Raw genomic sequence first — 22808 nt, forward strand, 5'->3', positions numbered from 1 at the left:
AAAAAAAAAAAAAAAAAAAAATGTTAATCATAGTAGAAACTGTAAGGGGTGAAAAGGGAGCATATAGGAATTCTTTGCACTTTCTGCACAATTTTTTTTCTGTAAACCTTAAAATGCTCTTAAAAAATAAAGTTTGTTAAAAACAGAAGCAAAGTTAGAATTTGAACCCAAGTTTATCTGATGTGATACGCTGTGCTCCAAAGATACTAAAAGGACACTTGGACTTTAGATAGATAGGAGTAAGTTTCCCTCAGTTGTGAGATGGAGAAAACCGTGAGTGTGTCTGTATTACTCTTAAAGTTTCTCCCCTTTGGAAAACAAATTCCCTCTGCAGCAACAGTGATGTAAATAGTGAGCGAACATTCATGAAATAAATCCCGTAGAGAAGTAAAGAAACCAGTTCCACACAGATCTTTCCAAAGAATATAAAAGGGAACATTTCCCAACTCAGGAGGACAGTGTTCCTCTGATTCCAAAATCAAAGACATTACAAGACAAAAAAATTCAAAAGAGAAATTTTGTGATTCAGGTAAGTGTGGCCTTTCCTGTTTTTCCCCACAAATTCTCAGATACCACTCAGAAATACTCTCTGACTTGGATTCATGTGTGAATTTCCAACAAAATTAATTTAATTACCAATAAAGCAGCCAGGAGAAACAGCAATACTGACAACACCAGTAACACCTGTTAGTCCTCAATTTATGAGGGCAATAGAATATGTGACTAGCATAAGCCTCTTCGGTACCCCCCAGACCGAAGGTCTACATCATTGAAACACAGACCTCCCCGCTAGCCTGCTGTAAAGGATATGTCTGTAATGCTCTCTCCATGGGGAGATATGTGTGGGAGGATGGAGGCATGTCTGTGGTTGAGTTCTGTGAGCCGGGTCAATCATGCCAGCACCGGTTTAATCGTGAGAGTTAATGGCTTTGCTCTTAGGAATTTTATTCGAATTCCAAGTGTTTATGAAAAAATTAAAGTTAATGACAGTTATGTATTTATCCATCCATTTGGAAACTTCAAAGGAACTCCAGAACACATAAAATATGAAAGTTGATGATACCATGAGATATTAGTTATTCAATCATAGTAAATAGGAACTTCTTTTAACAACTTGTCTTTTCCTGGGTTATCTGAAAGGAATTACAAAAGGTCAGTATTTTTTTCCATCCTTCTACATTGAAAGAGAACATTACTGCCAAGTTATAGCTCAGTTTAAGGCCCGGTGGCAGCCTATCCAGGCTCCAAGCTGAAAGCTGTCCTAAGCCTTTGGCTCAAACCCAGACCTTTGGCAAACCCCTCCCCTAATCTGGCTTAACTGGGGTGCTTTCTGGTGCTGCTCCCAAAATGAGTCCCCTGGTCTTTCTGAAAGTCTACTGATGACCCTTGTGACATTAACTAATTTATTTTTTTCCACTTAGCATATTAAATGTCAACCAAATGCCAGACAATGTGCTCAGCTTTGCCCATCGCCACTAATTCCTTTCCCATCCACCTTCACCCCCACCCCCCACCCATCACTGATACTGGTTGTCTTTTGTTCCAGGTTCTACAGCTGAAGGACTTGAGCCTCTCCACTCAGAGAAGTAGGTTAGATCCAACTTTGCTCAGTGTCTGCTGACACCGAGGACCACTCTCACGTGGTCCCTCCCCCTGAGGCCAGCCAAGACCGATTCCAGGCCAACAGTGAGTATTCAAAAGTTATCCCCTGGAGCCTGGGTTTTTCTTGAGCTCCTATCTATTCTGCCCTAGAGCACACAGAAATGCTGCAGCCCTGGGTGGATATGCTGTTTGGCGGTCATCGAGAAACTCTACGCAGCCATGTGGGTGGGACATAAATGTCTGAGGTTTTCAGTGACCCTCCTAAATTCTTGTACCCTCCAGCACAATCTAAAGGACCAAGAGCCAGTATAGGGGGGCCCAAGTCGAGCTCAGGTCATTTATATGGAACCCCATGTAAGTGCTCCCCGATATCCCCGCAGACAGCAGCGGAGAGTGGATCGCAGACTTAGTCCAGTATTCCTCCCCAAGGCAACGGCATAATAGTGCCCTCTAGTGACAACCGAACTGCCTGTTCCGAAGGCTGTAACGTGAACTCAGAGCCTGGTGAATCTCTCTTTTTGCCTCTGAAAATGAGATGGAGTAAATAATCTGATGCCTGAGTCGTACGTACCTGGTTGAAGCCATGTGCTCCCTTAATGAGCCAAAAGTTGGTGTCTTTCAGAGTTCATTAGGTCTTTCCTTCCTCTGCAACAGCCACTGGTGCTGTTTCATTTTTTAAACGGCTCTATTGAGATAAAATTTACGTATTGTAAAAGTTCACCCATTTTACATGAACAAGTCAGTGTTTTTCAGTATATTTACAGAGCTCTGCGACCATCACCACAGTCTCATTTTAGAGCAGTTCTATCACCCACCAAAGAAACCTCATGCCCATTCGCAGTCTCCATTCCCATCCCCAGCCCTCGACAACCGCTGATCTACTTTCTGTAGATCTCTAACGATTTGCCTGTTCTGGACATTTTACGTAAATATATTCATACAAGGTCTGGTCTTACATGTCTAGCTTCTTTCACTTAGCATAATGACGTTGAGGTTCGCACATGTTGCCGAATGCATCCGTACTTTGTTCTTTTTTTATGGGTGAACAGTGTTCCCCTGTATGGATGTACTACATTTTGTTTATCCATTCATCTCCTGGTGCTCTTTTAGACTAAAAATATTTATGAGCTGAGGCTTTAATGCAGTCGACACCCATGACTTTTAAGTTGATTCTGAAAAGTTCCAAAACTAGACGTTCAGAGAATTGCAAATATTAATGCTGTCTTTTTATGGGAAGGTAGTAAGTATACAAGAGCTTTCCAGACTCACTTTTGCCAGAAAGTTGTGGTGCCGTTTGAACCTGCAAAACCCTTTTACATTACTTGACAGGCAGCATGCCCCGTGGCCTCTGAGGCTCAGGAGTGTGAGTTTCTTTGAAAAAACTCTGACACAGTCTCTCGACCTGGTATTTCATGTGCCCCTTGTGTGGACACTTCTCAATTGTCTTCTGAGCATCACTCCCAGGCTAACACTAACAACTGGGTATTTTAGATCTCTGACGGGGAATCCCAGGGCCATACCCTGTCCATCCAAGCAGCCCCCCATCTGGGCAAGATGACAGCCCTTCTAGAAATACTCACCTATTCAATCTAGAAATTCCTACATTTTCTAACATATACTGGAATCCATATTATTCATTTTCATATTTTCATCACCTGAAAGTCCTAAAACCTAATATAACTGACTCTGACTCTTAAAAAATAAAGAGTTTTATATAATCCCTGGAAGCTCCCATAGCATTAAAATGGCTAAGAATTTAGTTCTTTCCATTCTGATAAAGCTCTACCTTGCACATCTAAGACAGGCCTCTTGCTCAGCATTGTAATCTTTTATCTCAAAGCAAGACCCCAGTTTCCTTGAGAGAGAAAATCCACTCTAATTCTTAATACTGTAGTTCCCTAACAGTATTGACTACACCAGTGACAATGAAATTGTCTGCCCATGGCAGGAAAAAAAGTGTAACGTGTTCAAAAGACACGATCGAGACAACGCTCAGTCATAATTCCACCGGCGATGTTTATTCTAAAGGCTTTAAAGCTTATATAAGCTAACAAATGACTACACTTTGTAGGGAAATACTTACTGAAAATTTAAGAACTGGATAATCATTCTTTCCTACTATTGATAAAGCTTTAGTTTGGATCTGAAACCAAAATATCAAACACCTGTACTGGGCTTTTTTCTGAATATTGAGATTCTCTAGTGTCAAATGAGTAAAGCGGACTCTAAGGAATAATATTTGAGTGGTTCATGTTTCATTTTTTTCATTTTCTAAAAACTGTGTTAAAACGAGAAACTGCCGTTCCCAAACGAGGTTCAGGGTAGCACCCACATTCATCACGGAACCAGCCAAGGCTCTGCCGTAGCTGTGGAATGTGGTGTCGGTGACACATCTAAAAGCAAGTTCGGTTGCCTTCGCTGCAAAGCAAGGAGGAAAAAGTCTGTCTCTGTCACTTTTGCTAGAACTTGTGAGAAGGAAGATTGATGGGTACAGTTTTAGGATGGCAAGAGACAGGGATTTCAAACACCGGGTTTACTCTCAAGTCAAACAAGGCCTGGATGGATGACATTGCTCAGCCCCTCACTGTATCTCAATGAACAGCTCGGGCGCCATAATGGAAAACTGCAGGGCAGCCCAGGTGGTGCGCGTGTTTCTTACGAGGGCAATAGCTATGACTGAAAATCTAATAGCAATCAAAAGCGAGTCCCGAGGGACAAATTCCCTTCCTTCAATGTTGCTGAACAATAGCGGCGGCACTTTGGATGCCTGAGAGCTGATGAATGGCCAAGGTTGCTGCAGTATTGTATAACTTTTCAAAGCCATTTCTGACATCAGAAAAATCGAGACATGTGTTCAGCAAGCCTAAAAATGGCAAAGGCTCTAAAATAGGCTCTAAAAAATAATTGAAAGCTGAGCAGCTGAATTGTAATATAATACTTAAAGAACAGTGAGCCTGCTGTTATCCAGTTTTGCAAGGCTCTGCAAAAACCCTAACCCTCCCTGCCTCCCCTTCCCATCACCTCTACCTCCAAAAACAAAAAAATAAGGTTATAAGGGAGAAGATCAGTGTGCATTCATAAATGGTCAACTTATGACAGACTCAGTTTCCTAACGATTTAATTAAATAATGAATAGTGATCAATTATAATGAAAACCACTACGCACTAACAGATTTTGAAAGTGACGTTATCTTATCTAATTCTCACTTTTAAAAACTATAAATTTATGTATTGTTAATAGTACAATTTTTAGCATTTTGCAAAATAGGAAATGGAGCCTCCAAATGGTTAAGTGATTTGTCCAAGTTTAATCAGTTAGCAAAGGACGGAATTGTAATTTAGGCCAAGATTTTGACTCCCTAATTGCTAAAGTTACTGGTATCCCATAGTTGTAAGTTAATTTTGCTGATTGAGCGTGTCTGATTCCCTAACCTCATAGTAGATGTTCAATCAATGCTTGTTTCCTTTTTTCCTCTCTTTGGTGAACCAAATCTTCCCCTCTCGTGTACATTGCTATTGGAGTTCACACTGCACTGAAGGTCTCTCTGAATGAACTTAAACTGGTGTTAGCAAAACAAACTATAATCTACATCCATTGGGAGCAGTTGCTCACTAATTCTGCTAAAGGATTAGAATTGTTTTATTTTAGAGAAATTCTGAGACTGAAGAATGACACCCATCCTCTCAAACTCATGACACAGAATGTTAGATAGAATGTTGGAGAATTTTCCAAGAAATGTCTTTTTAAGTGATAAAATATCTGAACCATAGAATCAAGAGCTAAGGGAAGGTGGGAAAAGATCTTTTAGTTTAGTTTCATGTCCACTGGGCACTACACAGTCTGCCATTTCTCCAACCTTTAATGATATGTTTGTTCTTATAATTGGCATAAATCAAATGCCTTTAAAAATTAAGTTCATTTCTCCATTGCCTTATATTTGAATTTCAGAGATGAGGTTCCAAAGAAAAAGTGGCTCTAAGACATAATAAAAATTGCATCTGAGGATTTAGCAAATGCCACATTTAAAGGAAAATGGTATTCATGTCCTGATGAAATATTGGTATGCTCAGTGTGTACATCCAGCAGGACAGGCCCGGGCTGAAAGCAGTGGAGCTGTAATGGAAGACTGACAGCTACCACTGGGCAGACCTCCTGTGAGCACGGGTCCATACACTGATCTCCCAGGTGTGCAGCCTGAACAGCTTACTTACAGTAATTTAGCTCTCGGAAACCTGGCTCGTACAAATCAAATTCACATAGGATTGACTGGTATTAGAAACCCACTTTAATAAGTTACAAGAAGAAACCTTGACTGCTGGAATTGCAGGTATCCGCAGCAGCCAAGCAGTGCCCTCCCTTCCCAGTGGGGACACCTGCTTGAGAGATCATCTGTACCACAGGCATTTGCTAGGGAAGTCAATCATAAATTGATAGCAAGCCAATATCTGCTAAAGGATTATTTAAGACAGCTGACAGTGGAACAGAAAGAATCCAATGGACTAGGGAAACAATCTATTATTTCCAGTTTTCAAAGTCACCAAATTATCAGAAAGCAAAGTGTTTGAACTATATTAGCTCAACATCCCCCACCATGGAAGATGCGGTCTTCTCTCTCCTAGATTCCAGTATTCACGTTCAGTGAATGAATGTTATGATGAAATAGTGCTTGAGTCTAGGATGTGCCAAGGAGGAGATAAAATTTGGACTCTGCATTTGAAAATTGCAAATGACTTCTTATGTTTCATTTAGTCAATATTTGTACAATAGATGCCATTAATCTCCTACTAGGTGTTAGGTGCTCTGCAAGATGCTAAAATCATACAGTTGAATAAGACACAGTCCCAATCCTGGGGGAATTCACAGTCTGTGAGGAAGTCACATACTTAAAATAGTGAACATAACTGACACTGGGGGTGTGCACAAAGGATGGAGCCATTAATTTAACCAGGGTGGAAAAAGAAAATGGTTCAGGAAGGTTTTACAGAGGAATTCACAAATAAACTAGAACTTCATGGATGCACAGAAATATATGGGTATTCCAGGCAAAAGAAAATACTATAAGTTTACTAGATAGAACAATTCTGGTTGAAAGCAGAGTAAATATCCAATACAAACTAGCTTGGAAAAAATGTGTATTAGCTTATACAATGAGAGTATCCATGGGGACATATGATGTTCACTGCATCACTGGTTTCTTTCTCTTCGTCTGTACTCCCATCCATACCGCCTTCATTTTCAGGGAGGCTGTCTCCACGTGATGAGAAAGAGAGCAAATAGCAATTTCAGGCTTACATACCCCTTTGCAGCCTATGATCCTAGAGGATATTAAGGAGCATCTTTCTCAACAAACCTCTGCAAAAGTACAGGAAAAAAACACTAGGTCTGGCTTGTACAGTATACCTATACCTAAAATAATTGCGATATTCCTTTTTGTTGAGATGCTCTTAACTGGTCAGTGGGGTGATGTGGACTGAAGAGGATTATTATGACATTAGAGTGAGAGATCCCCTATAGAAAGGAAAGCCAGAAAGGTAAATAATATGTGCCCACTACACTATAAAAACCTGAACACATACTGTGCTTTGAAACTCATAGGTGTGACTATAAGTGGATACAATTCAGAAAAAAATTGGTCAATAAAGTCAGGCAGTTCTAATGAAGTGTGATGCATCTGACAACATGATCTATAAATAGTTCACTAAAGAGGTTGGTGTTTATTCTAAATGTCAGCAGGAAGCCATTGCAACTTGTGATTTAAAATGTGCCTAGTATCTTGTAAATGACTTCATGTACATAAGTACATTGAATCCATAAAAATTCCTACAAAATAGGTACCATTATCGTCATGTAAAATATGGAGAAAAGAAGCTCAGAGGTTAAGTGATGTGTACAAGTCACAGGATTCATATATAGCTGATGAGGACTCAGGCCCTGATCATATTCCAAGACCCATACTCTAATCTCTCTCTCTCACTACACACGCACACACGCACGCACACACACACACACACACACACACACACACAGATGGGGAGCAGAGAGAGGGAGAGTAGTTTAGGTGAGTCTGCCAATGTGAAGTAGGGTGTTTTTAAAATGTCAGATGCAAAAAAAGGGAGCAGTCTTTACTGAGAAAAACAGAGTTAAAAATTCTTCAACAATGACCGAGGGATCTGCTCTATGACTATCTGAATGGCTTTGCCAGATTATATTTAGTGAGGGAGTGTGATTATTACAAGTTAATAAAGGAAATACCCTTCCTTAAGGGCAGCCAAACCCCTTTCTTTTGATCTACATCCAATAGTTCCAGATCCTGGTTCTGCATCTGGCATTTGGGTTTCAACAAGCTCCACGGGGGACACTGACACTCAGGCACACGTGGGGGTCCACAGTACCAACAATCTTGCAATTCCAATGCACCCACCCTGGTACAGTGATTTTTATTCCCAGGACAAAGGGCTGAAGTGCTTAATAAAAATGCCAGGCATTTTATGCTTAGAACAGAGGGTAGCTGCCCTCTCATTCACTAGAATTTATGGTCTCTTGGTTCAAAATGAGCAAAGCTAATTCCCTTCATCAGGTATTTGCCATCATTTTTTATTCCAAAGTTTATTTGAGAAGGTTTATCTGTCCTAGCCATTTTGAAAATTTTAGAATTGGAGCTGATTCATCTGCTGTGGCTTTAAATTTTCTTTGACTTTTAAAAAGCTGTTTTGCATCAATGTCTTTCTCAAGTTTTTATCTTTTTCCACCCTCTGTTAAAGATGTCTCTTCGCTGTTTATCTTTCCTTTAATAAATCAGAACTATTTCATTTTAAATGCTTTATGGTTACATTTGGAACCAACATTTATTTCCTTGTTCTGAGCACTTTCTCAGATAATCAGTCTTTGTTTGTGTCGTTGTGTGTTTTAAGCTTCAGAGATTCTAGCAGAAATGTCAGTGATAAACCAACCATCAGGAATGAATCTGTTAGGCATCGATACCTCGATGTACAGAAGTTTATCAGAAGCTTCCCCTAAAATCAGATTAAGAAGAGTAAAAGGATATGAATGCTGTGGGTATCTTAATGGAACCAACTCGAAAGGGAAGGAAGGAGAGTGCACAGAAAGGGAAGATTTGAAAGAAGGAAGATAAACATTATCTGTTCCATAGTTCCTTGGAATGTTTCCCTACTTGAGTTCCCTGATAATTCTGAGAAGAACACAGAATGGATGTTTTGATTTTTTTTACATGGAACTCTTTTCCAACAAAGGGCAAGTTTAAGAATATCTACTCAATATTTCCAAAGATCTCCATATATAAACAAAAGCGAATTAATAGTTTGGAGATCAAAGCACATAGAAAATGTTGTTTATCTCCCCTCTGTAAGTAAGTGCAGAATCATCACATGCAAAAATATTTATAATGGTAGTGTGTATTTCATTCATATCAAATATTAGTGGGAGTTTTGTGAGTATGGAGAAAGGACAACTGACTTCTATCTGTAGGAAAAGAAAGCAAATTTTGAGGATGGGAAGAAAAATTTAATTATCAAACATTTTCTTGAAGTTAATTTTCCTTGCTTTTCTCTTGGTGTGTAAGCTCTCTAACAGAGAGAAGATTTATGGACATGTTATTTTAATTAGTAGTCTGGAGGTAAATGTTCTGTGAAGAGTTGAGTGTGTGTCCTCACTTCGCAAAACTGCAAGGGGAACACATTGTGAAATATGTCACAAAAGCTTACTAATGCCATATGTTATATGTTCAGTGCTTTTTGTTTGGTACTTTTAATTGCTTAAATGTGGCCAGATGTGGGTTAACCATGATGCTAATAAAGCTCAGGTATCATGGCCCCTACCTTGGACAGGTGGTCCCAAGGCCCCAGGAGGGCCGCTAGTAATGGCATGTGGTCATATGTTTTTGCAAAATTTGTTAAGTAAGATATATTAATATTTGTTGCAATCTTTACAATCAGTTTCTCTCCACTCCAACTGAATTTCGTTCACACTTTCCCTTGTGCCAATTGATGGCGATACAGTCATAGGCATTTTTGAAATCCATTTAAGGGGGAGTAGAGTTGGAAGACATATTTATTTTGCATTTAGTGGGATATAGTGATGTGGTTCAGAGTCCCTTCTGTGTACAGTTAAATTATTGCCAAACACCACAGTGTAGGAATGGATTCCAGAAACATTCCTCTTGCCAGCTGTGAAGATTCACTATACCATGATGAGAAAGTAGAGGGCCAGAAGTTGAATCACAAACTGAAGGTATCCTTCAGATCTCAGTAACGCAATATGTGAACAATGGAAGAGAAATAAACTTTGAAATTTATGGAACCAGAAGCTAGTCTCTGGAAATTTCTTCCAAATATCACATATGTAAAATTATAAGTAGAGTATTTGTTCCTTAATAATTCCTAATTAAAAACAGAAGTTTTCTTTTCATGACTATATGAAATAATTAAACTTGAACACTTATAAATGTATCAGGTATCTTTATGGAAATCATGCCAAAAAAAATTTGTCAGAATTCTGGTGTTTATAAGGGGCAGATCTTCAACAGAAATACAAAACAGGGAGCATACATATATGGGAATTCGCATGTTTTATGAATACCCAGTATCACTAATTTTTTAAAAACTACATTTTGTTGTTTATACTAAAGTGTGAATTATTTGTCCAGCTGATCTACACAGAAAATATTTTAAAATTATTATCCCATAAAGAGATGATTTATTAAAGAGTATGTGGCCAACAGTTGTCAACAATAAAATTATTATGATGACAGATAATGAAGCAGTTAATGAATAAAACCACTGAATTATTTTCATAGATATTATGGTGTTTATATTTGTCAGCTTTAAAAAATTTTGTTGTTATATTCTTTCAATTTTAAATAGATATTAACTTTAATATATGATTTGTATTCATAATACTGTGTGTTTATTCTTACAGATGGACCCCAAGTTAGACAAGCTTCAGGTCCCTGGAAACCTGGATCCGCTTCTGTAAGCAACTTCTTCGAGGAATGAGGTCTCTGGAAATGGCACAGATAGTCTGGTATTATCAGGGTGAAATTTTTTTCCTTTCTAGAGAGCATGAGCAGTAGTGCTTGCTGCACAAATGTCAGAATGGTTAACTTTAGAAAAATCTGTTAATATAATTTAGCCCATTAATTGATTAAAGGAGAAAAATCACGTGATCATCTCAATAGAGCCAAAATATATTACATAAAATTTAATATCCAGGAGAGATAAAATTTATAGCAAACTAAGTATCAAAAGGATCATCCTTAACCTGATAAATGTTACCTATCAACAGGCTATAGCAATGATTGGACTTAAAGTGAAATATTAAAATCAATCACTTTAGTATCAGGAGCAGAGTGAAAGATCTCCACTATTACTGCCAACTAAAGCAAAAAGACGATAAAAAGCAATGAGAAGTAAAGGGATGGAGAAGAAAAAAATTCACAATCCATGGATTATATAATTGTCCTCCTCGTTTATTGAATGCAATCTATAGGAAAATTCTAGACATAATAAGCAAAATTGTTGCATTGAAGATACAAAAATTAATTATATTCCTATGCACTAGAAATAGTCATTAAAAAGTATAATAATTGTTTTTAAAAACACCATTTGTATTAGCACCAGAACCCATCACACAGCCAGAAATAAATCTATCAAAAAAGGTCCAAGACCTATATGGAGAAAATGAATAATATCTTTATTGAAGGCATAAAAATCCCCTAAGTAAATGGAGAGAGATACTTTTGGTCATGGATGAGAAGAATCAATTTCATAAAGGTGTCAATTCCCTCTAAATTAATCTATAAATTTAATGAATTCCTATCATAATCCCATCACCGTTTTTTATAGACTGTGACAAGCTGGTCTGAAAACGCATATGGAAAAGAATATAGCCAAGAATAGTTAAGTTAATTTCAAAGAAGAGTAAAGAAGAGGAATTTTCCCTATCAAATAGTAAGACTTATAAAGTTATAGTAATTAGGAGAATATTTATTCAGAGATAGACAAATTGACCTTTGAAACATAATAGAGAGTAGGATTCTGAGCCTCCCAAATATGAGGATTTTATGCTTGACAGAGGTAGCATTTCACAACTCATTGGGAAGATGGACTGTATAATAGATCGTGCTGAGACAGGATTCATACAGGAAAAATATCAATTTTTTATGTAGTTTATACCAGTAGTTCTCAAATAGGGCGATTTTGGCACCCAGTGGACATTTGGCAATATGTGCAGTCATTTTAAGTTGTGATACCTGGGAGGGGAAGATGGTATGGTGCGTCTAGTGGGTACAGGCCAGGGATGCTGGTGAACACTCTACGAGGCACAGGACAGCACCCTACCCACCCCCCAACAAAGAATTATGCAGCCCCAATGTCAACAGCGTCGCCACTGAGAAACCCAGCTCTAGATGGAATGGACTTCCCCCAGCTAGCCACAGGCTATTTCCCTCACTCCTCTTCAGATCTATTCAAATGTCACTTTCTCAATAAGACTGAGCTGAGCTCCTCTTATTTAAAAGTGATACCCGTATTCCTCCTTTTATGACGTTACTGATTCCTCTTACTCTGAACTCCTTTTCCATTACTCTGTAGCACTTACAATATTCTAACATTGAACAAAATGCACTTATTTTGTTTATTATTGTCTGCTAGAATATCTTTGTTTTGTCCACTGATACATTTCAAACACCCAGAATAGTGTTTAGCATATAGCAGGTAACAATAAATATTTGCTGACTAAATGGATAAACAATTCCAAATGCTAATTAATATGTAGTGTAGCAGGATCACTCATGCTGGTGGATAGGGTCATTCTGAAGACAAATTTGGGATTGTCAAATGCATTTAAAGATGTACATCCCAAAAAAGGTCATGTGAAAATGGCAGGTTGAATCACCACAGAATTCCTTTCCACCAACACCTAACCATATAAGCCAATAAAGTCAGCACCAAATAAAACAGTTATCAAGTTATTCTTGATGAATAACTCAAATCCATAAATGTCAGTGACATGTAACTAAAAAAAGAAGCAGGAGATTAAGAACAGAAGAGAACTGCAGCTTATCAGAGTTCCTAACCCTAACCACCTCCTAATCTGCATACCCTGATCTTTTTTTTTTTTTTTCATTTTCAGATGGGGATTCATGTCTGTGTGTATTTGTCTTCTAATTGAACAAATTTGGTTAAAAAAAAAGCGCTATTATCCAAGTGCACAAATCAAAAGAATCACATGGGGAATACACACTCACACGCGTATGTGCACGTGTGTGCGTTCATGTACAGGTTCGTGTGTGCATATGTATGTATATTTATATATTTATATCCTGATGCTCAACTTCAGACCTTTTGAACTAGAGTCTCCTGGTATGGGGCTCAAGAATCTGTGTGTGTGTGTGTGTGTGTGTGTGTGTGTGTGATTCTCCTTTTAAGTTTTTCTGCTGAGTCTGATAATCAGCTAAGTTTTACAACTATCCATCAAGAAGGTTTTCAAATGTGTCCCGAGAAGTCCTGGGTGAGAGTATCTGTGGAGATAGATGTCTTAGAAGTCATTTCTTGAGCCTTCTGGGAAATCAGATGGTTTTGTCTTTATATATTACATATATTTATATATTTTGTAAAAATATTGTTTTGAGAAAAAAGTAAGTTTCATTTAAAAGAAAAAAAAGGTAATCCGTTGAGCTGGAGAAACCTAGTAAACTGAGTGACTTTTAAAAATGTGTGCTAGATGCTGTGATGGGCCACTCAGATCTGCAGGACTGAGGAAATTTTCCTTCCCTCTCTTGAGAGGGCTTCCCGAAGATGACCCTCAGCTGCCATCCATCTTTGGTGATTGCCTCAGCTGAAGAAAACCGCCTGGTCCAAGGTCAGCCTTCTTCTAGGGAAAGCACATATCCAATGACTGATTTATGCAAGTGTAAAAAGTCCTGGTCTATTTCCCTTCAACTCAGGACAACTTTGAACATCCATCCCAGTCTCTAGAGCAAGCCCAATGGGACCAGCTGAGCCCTTCATTAGGACAGCATCACAGCTGCCTCTGCCCAGTCCTGCTCCCTTGCCCTCCTCACTGTTAAATCTGCAGAGCACTCCCTAATAAGCATCCTATTCGCCCATCTGCATCTCACAGACTGCTTCTGAGAAACCAGCCTGCAACACCAGGTGAACCTAGATCATATGATTACATGATGCATCATACTCTATCTTTGCCCAAGTGAGTGAACTGATTAAATGACTGACAAGCAGATAAAGGGAGGAAAAATGTACCACATGCCAAAATCAGATTGTTCTGCATTCGTAACAGATGGAAACTAACAGTCTGCCAGTTGTGAGTGAGTTAGCAAAATAGGAAGCTTGCAACACACACTGGCATGATGTTAAATGGATACATATTTGTAGTATTAGTTCAAGCTCATGCTTCTTCAGTCACTTGCTTAACCAGACACATTATTTGGAATCGCCATTTGTAAGAAGAGTTGGAGGAAGACAAGAGTGGGAAATTATTAAAGTATGAGAAATTTATCTATTGAAGAAAAGTCAAAGAAGTTGTTTTATTTTTTTCGATTTTTTTATTTTTAATTTCAAAATGTTAAGGGGGTGCAAATGTTTTCGATTACATGGATCACTTTTGTGTGCTTGAGTCCTGGCCATAGGTGTACCCATCACCCACATAGTGTTCATAGTACATATTAGGTAGAATTTTGCCCCTCTCCTCCTCCCCACTCTTCCCTGGTTGATTTCCACTGAGTTTTACTTTCTCTTCTGCACATGTGTGCTCATCAGTTAGTTCCAATTTAATATTGAGTACCTGTGGTGTTTGTTTTTCCATTTTTGAGATACTTCATTTAGGAGAATGGTCTCCAGTTACATCCAGATTGTTGCAAAAATATTAATTCGTCTTTTTTGTGGCTGATCAGTACTCTTTGGTGTATATATGCCATATTTTATGAATCCACTCATGAATTGATGGGCACTTGGGTTGATTCCACATCTTTGCAATTGCAAATTGTGTTGCAATAAACATTTGAGCGCAGATGGGTTTTTTTTGTTTATTTTTTGTTTTGTTTTTATTTCAGAATATTAAGGAGGTACGAACACTTTGGTTACATAGGTTGCCTTTGCACATCCTGAATCAGAGCTACAAGCCTAGCCCCCACACAGGGCACACCACAGCTGTTAGGTATAAATTTACCCTTCCCTTCCTCCCCACTCCCACCTGTCCCATACCTGATGAATGTTACTTCCATATGTGCACGTAAGTGTTGATCAATCAGTACCAATTCAGTGGTGAGAAGTAGAAGTTGTTTTAAAGATAGTAGCCCCTACCTCTGAGATCAATGGGAAGAATGAATTGAACCACACCCACTTTCCAATTTGTGAACAATTACTGTTCATGCAATTAATTTATTTTAGGAAAAACAATGACAAGCAAATAAATAACTTCAAATATATACACACTGATGTCAGAAAAAAAAAAAATGTGTACCAAAGTCTTGAAGATCATGTACCAGTAGCAGGATGGTGGTGAAGGGGACCCAGTTAGCACCATTCTGAGTAAGGACACGAGGCCATTGTGAGAAATGTTCCCTCCCAGTTCCTTTGTATTGTTCACATCTTCTGAGGCTGTAGGCTCTCTGAATTCTTTTTGATTTTGCAGATTTATAGTTGTTGCTACTGTTTTACTCTTAAGTAAACTCCTGTCTAGAGAAACTTCAATTAATGGTATAAGAAAGCATTCAGATGAAGAACCATTGAAAGAGGTGAAAAGATCGCTGTCAACATAATCAAAAGAACACAGTTAATGAAATATTTGACAGCTCTGCCAAAACTAAAGCATGTGTCAAGCCTGGAACCACTGACTATGAAGACAATTGTCCGTGTAAGAATGTCTATGACTGAGATGGTAGGGAATAAAAGAATAAACACTCTAGTTTTATTCCGTGGCTCAATTGATCACTAACTTTTGTTTCACTGTTTTAGGAATGCAGATTAGTATGCATTCATTGTTTACACATCTGTGTATTTACTGTTCCAATAAGTAAATGTGGAAAAAACAAACAAAAAACAACTTCAACATGACATTTTTTCAACCTTCCATAGCATTGATTCTGCTTATTATTTTACCTCTCATGAGAATATGTATTTTGATTTGAATGTTTTTCTAACTTCTTTCTACTTCTTATAAATCCAACTAACATGTGAATAAAAAGGCAAGCATGATACTGCAAGGAACTTAGTTCTCTGGAATTCAACATGTGTTAGTTACCTACCCAAACTTTCTCCAATGCCTAAAATGTGGCTTAGTACTATTAGAGGAACAATATTGCTTTGAGTTTTTAAATATAATCAAAATGCTTAGACTTACTCCAAACTTGAATAACTGCTAGAGATAAAATGAAAATGTTCTTCTCTCTTCAATAACTCTTTATTATAATAGGCTATTTAATAAAATAGGGAATGAATTATTTAACTGCCCACCATAAGAAATGAAAAAGACCTGTGAATTGGTGTTGAGGTTGAGAAGTACAATTAAAACTGTAAAATAAAATCTCCACTTTACCTAGATGGGTAATGGAGAAAGAAGACACATTGTCTAAGAATTTAATTAGACTAGAGTAATTTTAAAGCTTAGATTCACAAAAGGAGCCCCAAACTAAGCCTGTGTGACTGGCCTAGAAAAAGCTAACCTGCTATGTTTAAAAATACAGAAAGTGTTTGTTTTTATGTCTGAGAAGAAAGGAGGAGAGAAGAAAGGAGGAGAGAAAAAAGGATGAGAAGAGAGGCGGGGGTGCAGGGGGTGGGTAGGTAAACAGTTGACAAGAAACAGGATCAGGATTTGTAGAAATGGCTACAATACAAGAAAATGCAAAAGAGTATAATAATCAGTTTAAAATGTTCGTGTGGTTGTAAACCTCTCCTTATTCCCAAACTTTCAGTAAAGTAACCTACACCCACAAATGCCTTCTATGAGTGGTGTGTGTGTGTGTGTCTGTGTATATGCGTAACAAAGAAAAGGACTGAATTCTGCATGTGGATCTGTGTGAGCAAAGGCACATGCATGCAGTGGTGAACAGAAGCAGGAACTCAGATCAATGGTGGACTTGAGGAAAGAACTCTTCTGGGAATTTGCAGACTTCCTGGGAAGAGAATTGGACTTTGCACAAATCATAGAATGGGGCGGGGTGAGGGGGTTAGCTAGTCTAGAAAGATATTGCAAATTCATCCCAGCTGACACTTGAGGTTCATGTCTAAGCATGTACCGGTACTTTATACCATTTAACATTCAACAATACCAGTTCCTGCTAAATATAACTGGTATTTTCTAAGGACTTGATTTAACATCATTATGACTTTTTCCATGATTAGAAATTGTGAAAGATCAGAAATCTGAGTTATGCTGATTCAAACTTCTATTCAAGCATGTAAGGACACTTTTCTCCACCCCAGTCCTCTTCACAATAACAAGAGGCAGATACAACAACTATCTAGATACATCTTAATTAGGTTAAGCCTTTCACTCCAACGTTGTAACTTCCAAACTTGCCATTCGCATCAACCCATTAAGCAACTTTTGCACCGTTTCTCTACAAATCTCTTTTTCATGACAAACCCAAGTATTTAAGGAACAGCACGTGTTGTCACCAGTACAGTGAAATTCTCCCACAGTCTCCTCTAACCCGGAAAGAATCCCTATTGGAGGCTCCCCCCACGTCTGTGCCCCCAGTCTTTGCCCCTTCTTGGAGCACTCATTACTCAAGGAATATTTAATTGCTCTTTGCAAATACTCTTCAACTTTTAGAGATTTTATCATCTTATTTTCTGTTAATAGGAAGCAGTTCTTTTCCTTATCTTGCTGAAAAAGTTTCCTTTTAAGAAATCTTTTTAGAAAGGGGTTTACAGTTGTTCATCACAGAGTCAGATTGTTAAAACTGAGCAAAAGGTGGTAACTTACCTTCCACCTCCCTGCAGGTTTTCTGAATAAGGAAGTGACTAAAAAATGGTGGACAGAAAACACCAAAACTAGGATCCTTTTCATAAGCATTTGCAATGCATCTCATTTGTGTCTGCCTGCTATATTTGTGTCTGCTTTTTCTGGAACATACTTTTTGGTTCTTTCACATTGAAATAGCTTTATTATTGTTTTCCTCATGTCTGGGTTACAAAACATATGCTCATTTCAAGATGTAATTGAATATAAATAATTGAGAAATTTAAAGGAGTAACACATAATTACCATGTCTGTATTATTCGTCATCCAAACTGGGACATTTTTAGAGTGAAAGAGATGTTAAAAATTACTTTAGAACAATAGACTGTCCCAGGAGAATCATGACGTGTGGTCACCCTACTCTACCTTCAATTGGTGTATAACCCTCCAGAACTTACTCTATGAAAATATGCACTACTGATTGCTTATCGATTTTAAAAAATGAGATCATATTATACATCATTTTATAAGCTTATCTTTCTTTATTACATAAAATGGGTATATTTATTTCTACAATGAGTATAGAGATACATAATCATTTCAATGGCTAGAGTGGCTTCACTAGGTAAGTGCTACACAAATCTTAGTTATTCTTATTAGTTGTTGAAATTACGTTGTCACTATAGTACCCTTTTGATTAATAAATCAGAATTAATTTTTAAATTCTTATTAAGATATTACACTTTTGTTATTTATAAGCAATACTGTGATAAATATTTTTGCATCTACAAGTTTTTGCCCTTCCTTAAGAAAAATTCCCAGAAGAGAAATTTTGAAACTTAAAGTATGCAATTTTACATTTGGTGACACATTCACATATTGTTTTCTTAAAGGTAACAATATGCATGTCTGTTAGAAATGTAGGAGAGTGTCAATTTCCCTATAACCCCGATAAATTTGATCAGTCTTTTCAACCATTGCCAATTTAATTAATTTGTCAGAAATTTATTTTGGTGTAAGGATTAAAGTAGAAATTCAATTTTATCTTATTCAAATAATTAGCCATTTGTTCCAATACTGGTTACTTCTACTAATCTGACACTTCAATATTTATTATGTCCAAATCTCTAAAATATGTTTCAGCTTGTTTCTGGACTTTCTATTTTATTCCAGTGATCTGTTAACCCATCCTGGTATCACTCTCATGGTATATTAATTGCTGTAGTTTTAAAATAAATATAAATATATATAATTATTTTTATTTTTTATTTTTTTAAAGATAGGTGGTCTTGAACTTCTGGGCTCAAGCAATCCTTCTGCCTCAGCCTCCCTAGTAGCTGGGATTATAGGTATGGGCCATCCCACCTAGCTCTTAGAATATATTTGAACACTTTGATTGCTCATGTAATCCTCATATCAATCTTGTGAAATACTTTATTTTATTATTCCCAGAAGAGAGAACTGATGCAAAAAGGCAAAGAAACTTGTCCAAGCTCAAACAGCTAAAAAATGGCAGGTTGAATTTATTTCCAGGCAGTTTAATTCCAGGGCCCATGCTTTTCATTTGTAATTTACACTGTGTAAAGGAAACTTCTAGTAATCCTTAAGGAAGGATGATATTGAGCATATGTAGATTATTTTCCATTTAAGTTAAGAAAGTATTTTTTATTACATATTATTTCATAAATAGAGTCTTTTCCTCCCAGTTTTAGCACCTAGTGAAGTAATCATATAGATTTCACCCTTAATATGTTTAAAACACATCGAATGTGGTCATATTTTTTGATGGATAAATGTACTTTCTGAAGTTTCAGAACAGATTCAGGGTCAACTCTTAGATTATAATTTCTCATGTCATTATAAAACAGATGAAAACATATTGTTTTCATTTCTTTTGGATATATACCCAGAAGTAGAATTGCTGAAATCAGTATGTTGAGGAAACATCTGAACTCTCATGTTCATTGCAGCATTATTCACCATAACTAAGATATGAAATCAAACTGAGTATTCATCAGTGGATGGATGCATGAAGAAAATGTGGTATATATATATATATATATACACAGTGGAACACTATTCGGCCACAGCAAAAAAGGAAATTGGGTCATTTGTGACATCATGAATGGATATGGAGGACATCATGTTAAGTAAATAATAAGCCATGTACAGAAAGACAAATACTGCAAGATGTCATTTATGTGTAGAAACTAAAGAAGTTCAACTCATAGAGGCAGAGAGTAGAATGATGGTTACCAGGGGTTAGGGGTAAAGGGCAGGAATGGGAAGTAGTTGGTCAACAGAGACAAAATATCAGTGAGGAAGAATAAATTCAGGAGATGCAGATATTAAACCATCCACATATTGCCATATGATCTTTGACAAAGTATACAATATACCATGGAGAAAAGAATCCCTATTCAATAAACGGTGCTGGGAAAATTGGATAGACCCATGTGGAAGATTGAAACAGGATCCTTATCTCTCACCTCTCACAAAAATTAATTCAAGATGGATAAAAGACTTAAATCTAAGGCATGAATCTATAAGAATTCTAGAAGATAATATTGGGAAAAGCTCCTCTAGATATTGGCCTAGGCAAACAATTTATGAAGAAGATCCCAATAGCAACCACAGAAACAACAAAAATTAATAAATGGTACTTGATTAAATTAAAAGCTCTGCAAAGCCAAGGGAACAATCAACAAATCAAATAGACAACCCACAGAATGGAATAAAATATTTTCATGCTATACATCCAATAAACTAAAGGCTAATAACCAGAATCTACAAAGAACTCAAGCAAATCAGCCAGAAAAAAATGAAACAACCCCATTAAAAAGCAGGTAAAAGACATAGACAGAAGCTTTTCAAAAGAACATAGACTAATGGCCAACAAACATATGAAAAAATGTTCTACATCTCTAACTATCAGGGAAATGTATGTCAAAACAATAATGAGATATCACCTAACTCCAGTGAGAAAGGCTTTTATCAAAAAGTCATGAAATAACAGATGCTGGTGTGGATGCAGAGAGAAAGGAACACTTATACACTGTTGGTGGGACTACATACTACTGCAACCTCTATGGAAAATAGTATGGAGATTCCTCAAAGAATTAAAAATAGACCTACCATTTGATCTAGAAATCCTACTCCTGAATATTTACCCAAACGAAAAAAAGCCATTTTACCAAAAACATTCACACGTGAATGTTTATTACAGTACAATTCACAATCACAAAGATGTGAATCAACCCAAGTGCCTGTCAATTCATGAGTGGATCAAGAAAATGTGGTATATGTATACCATGGAGTACTACTCAGCCACAAAAAATTATGAATTAATACCTCTTGTAACAACCTGGAAGGAACTAGAGATCATTCTCCTAAGTGAAGTATCGCAAGAATGGAAAAACAAACATCACATATACTCACTATTAATTTGAAACTAACCTATCAGCACTTACGAGCGCATACAGAAGTAAAACTCTGTGGAAATCAAGCGGGTGGGAGAGGGGAGTAGGGGATGAGTGGAATCACACCTGATGGGTACCATGTACACTATCTGGGTGATGGGCACACTTATAACTTTGACTCAAGATGTACAAGATCAATCCACATAACCAAAACATTTGTACCCCTGTAATATTCTGAAATTAAAAAAAATCAAAACATCATTTTGTACAGCATAAATGTACACAATTTTTATTTGTCAATTAAAAATAAATAAACAGAGGGAGGAGCCAAGATGGCGGATGGGACAAGCCGCCAGTCAGAAGGTCTCTGCAAAAAAGATGAATTTTAGAAGAAAGAGAAAAAAAAAAAAAAAAACAAGCAGAGAAACATAGATCGGGTGAGGGTCAGAAGGAAGGGTGCCTGACACTACAGGAGATTCCACAGGAAGACGTTGCAGAGGAGAACTGGAAGGAGAAAGGTCCCAAGAGGCTTGGAGACCAGCGACAAGGGTAGGTGGAGCGGTTAACTTCCCCCTCCCTTGCATCTCCGACTGCGGGTGGCTCCTGAGCGGCTGGAGAGACCTGCCGACACCAGCCCAGAGACAGCTGCCGCCAGTGAGCAGTGGCCTCTTGCGGACAGGGCGCTGGGCTCCCAGCCCCTTCGAGGAACCTCCCTGCGCGCAGACCCGAGCCTAGGGGCAGACGCCGTAGTGCTCCATTCTCTCCTTACCCCTCCCTACCCGTGCGTGCCCAGAAAGACAATTTAGCCATCACACGGAGACATCTCCAAGGAACGAGACCTTTCCTTTTGGAGCCCTACAGCAGACTGAGGGGTACTCAGACTGCGAGTTCCCTACCCGCCAGCCCTCCCAGGTGCTACTTGCCTGGGGACTCCAGGAGAGTGGGGCAAATCCTGAGGTGGAGTGAAATCGATCCAGCTTGGGCACCCTGTAGGTGATTCAAGACCAGCACCTCTCCCTCTGGCAGGGTCAGGGATTGATCTCCAGGGTCCAGGTGTCAGGCCTGCAGACCAGACTCCGTACACCCAGGTCACAATCACACTGCCCTGGGGCACGGAGGAGAGATCTGTGAAAGAGCCTACTGAGGAGTGTGTGCCTTCAGGGGCAGATCAGCGTGCCTGACTGGCAACCCTACTCCTAAAAGAGGGCTGTGCACCCAGCTCAGGCTATGATCCTGGGTAGGGAACCTCCAAGCCCTCGTCACAGCCAGGGGAGATCCATCGGCCTGAGGCCCCGCTTGCCGGCAGAGGCCTGGGAGAGGACACAGAGAGGGGGAGAGTGGAGGAGAGTGAGACCTGCTCCAGAGTGCGGGTCTTGGACAGCCCCAGCCCCCAAGCTCAGACTTTCAGCTGAGTGGGCCCATTTCAGCCCCTCCCGACAGCTTTGCACAGAAACAAAGAGTAGACCTTTGAACCTACTAGCAGCAGTGGTGGAGCCTGAGGGCAGGCTTGCCCAACCCAGCCCCACCCAGGCTCACTCCTCCCACTGAGGGGGAGAATAAAGACACACCTGGAAACCCCACCCACCACCCGAGGCACAAGAGGGCCTCTCTAGAGGAATAAGAGCTAGCTACAGGACCCAAAAACAGCACTGCAGGTCGCTCCTCCCTGCAAGCGCCACCTACTGACAGGGAAGTCATCCTGCACACCCTTTTACTGCATCTACTGATTCATCATAAAGGGTGTGGTCGAATCTCACCCACAAACACCACCTACTGGCTCAGAGACTAAACAGGGCGTGTCATTATCAAAACAAAAATTTAAAGGAAAGAAGGAACAACTGATCCAGATG

The sequence above is a fragment of the Propithecus coquereli genome, unplaced genomic scaffold (genome assembly GCF_000956105.1).
Source record: "Propithecus coquereli isolate 6110/MARCELLA unplaced genomic scaffold, Pcoq_1.0 Scaffold121, whole genome shotgun sequence".
NCBI lineage: Eukaryota > Metazoa > Chordata > Mammalia > Primates > Indriidae > Propithecus > Propithecus coquereli.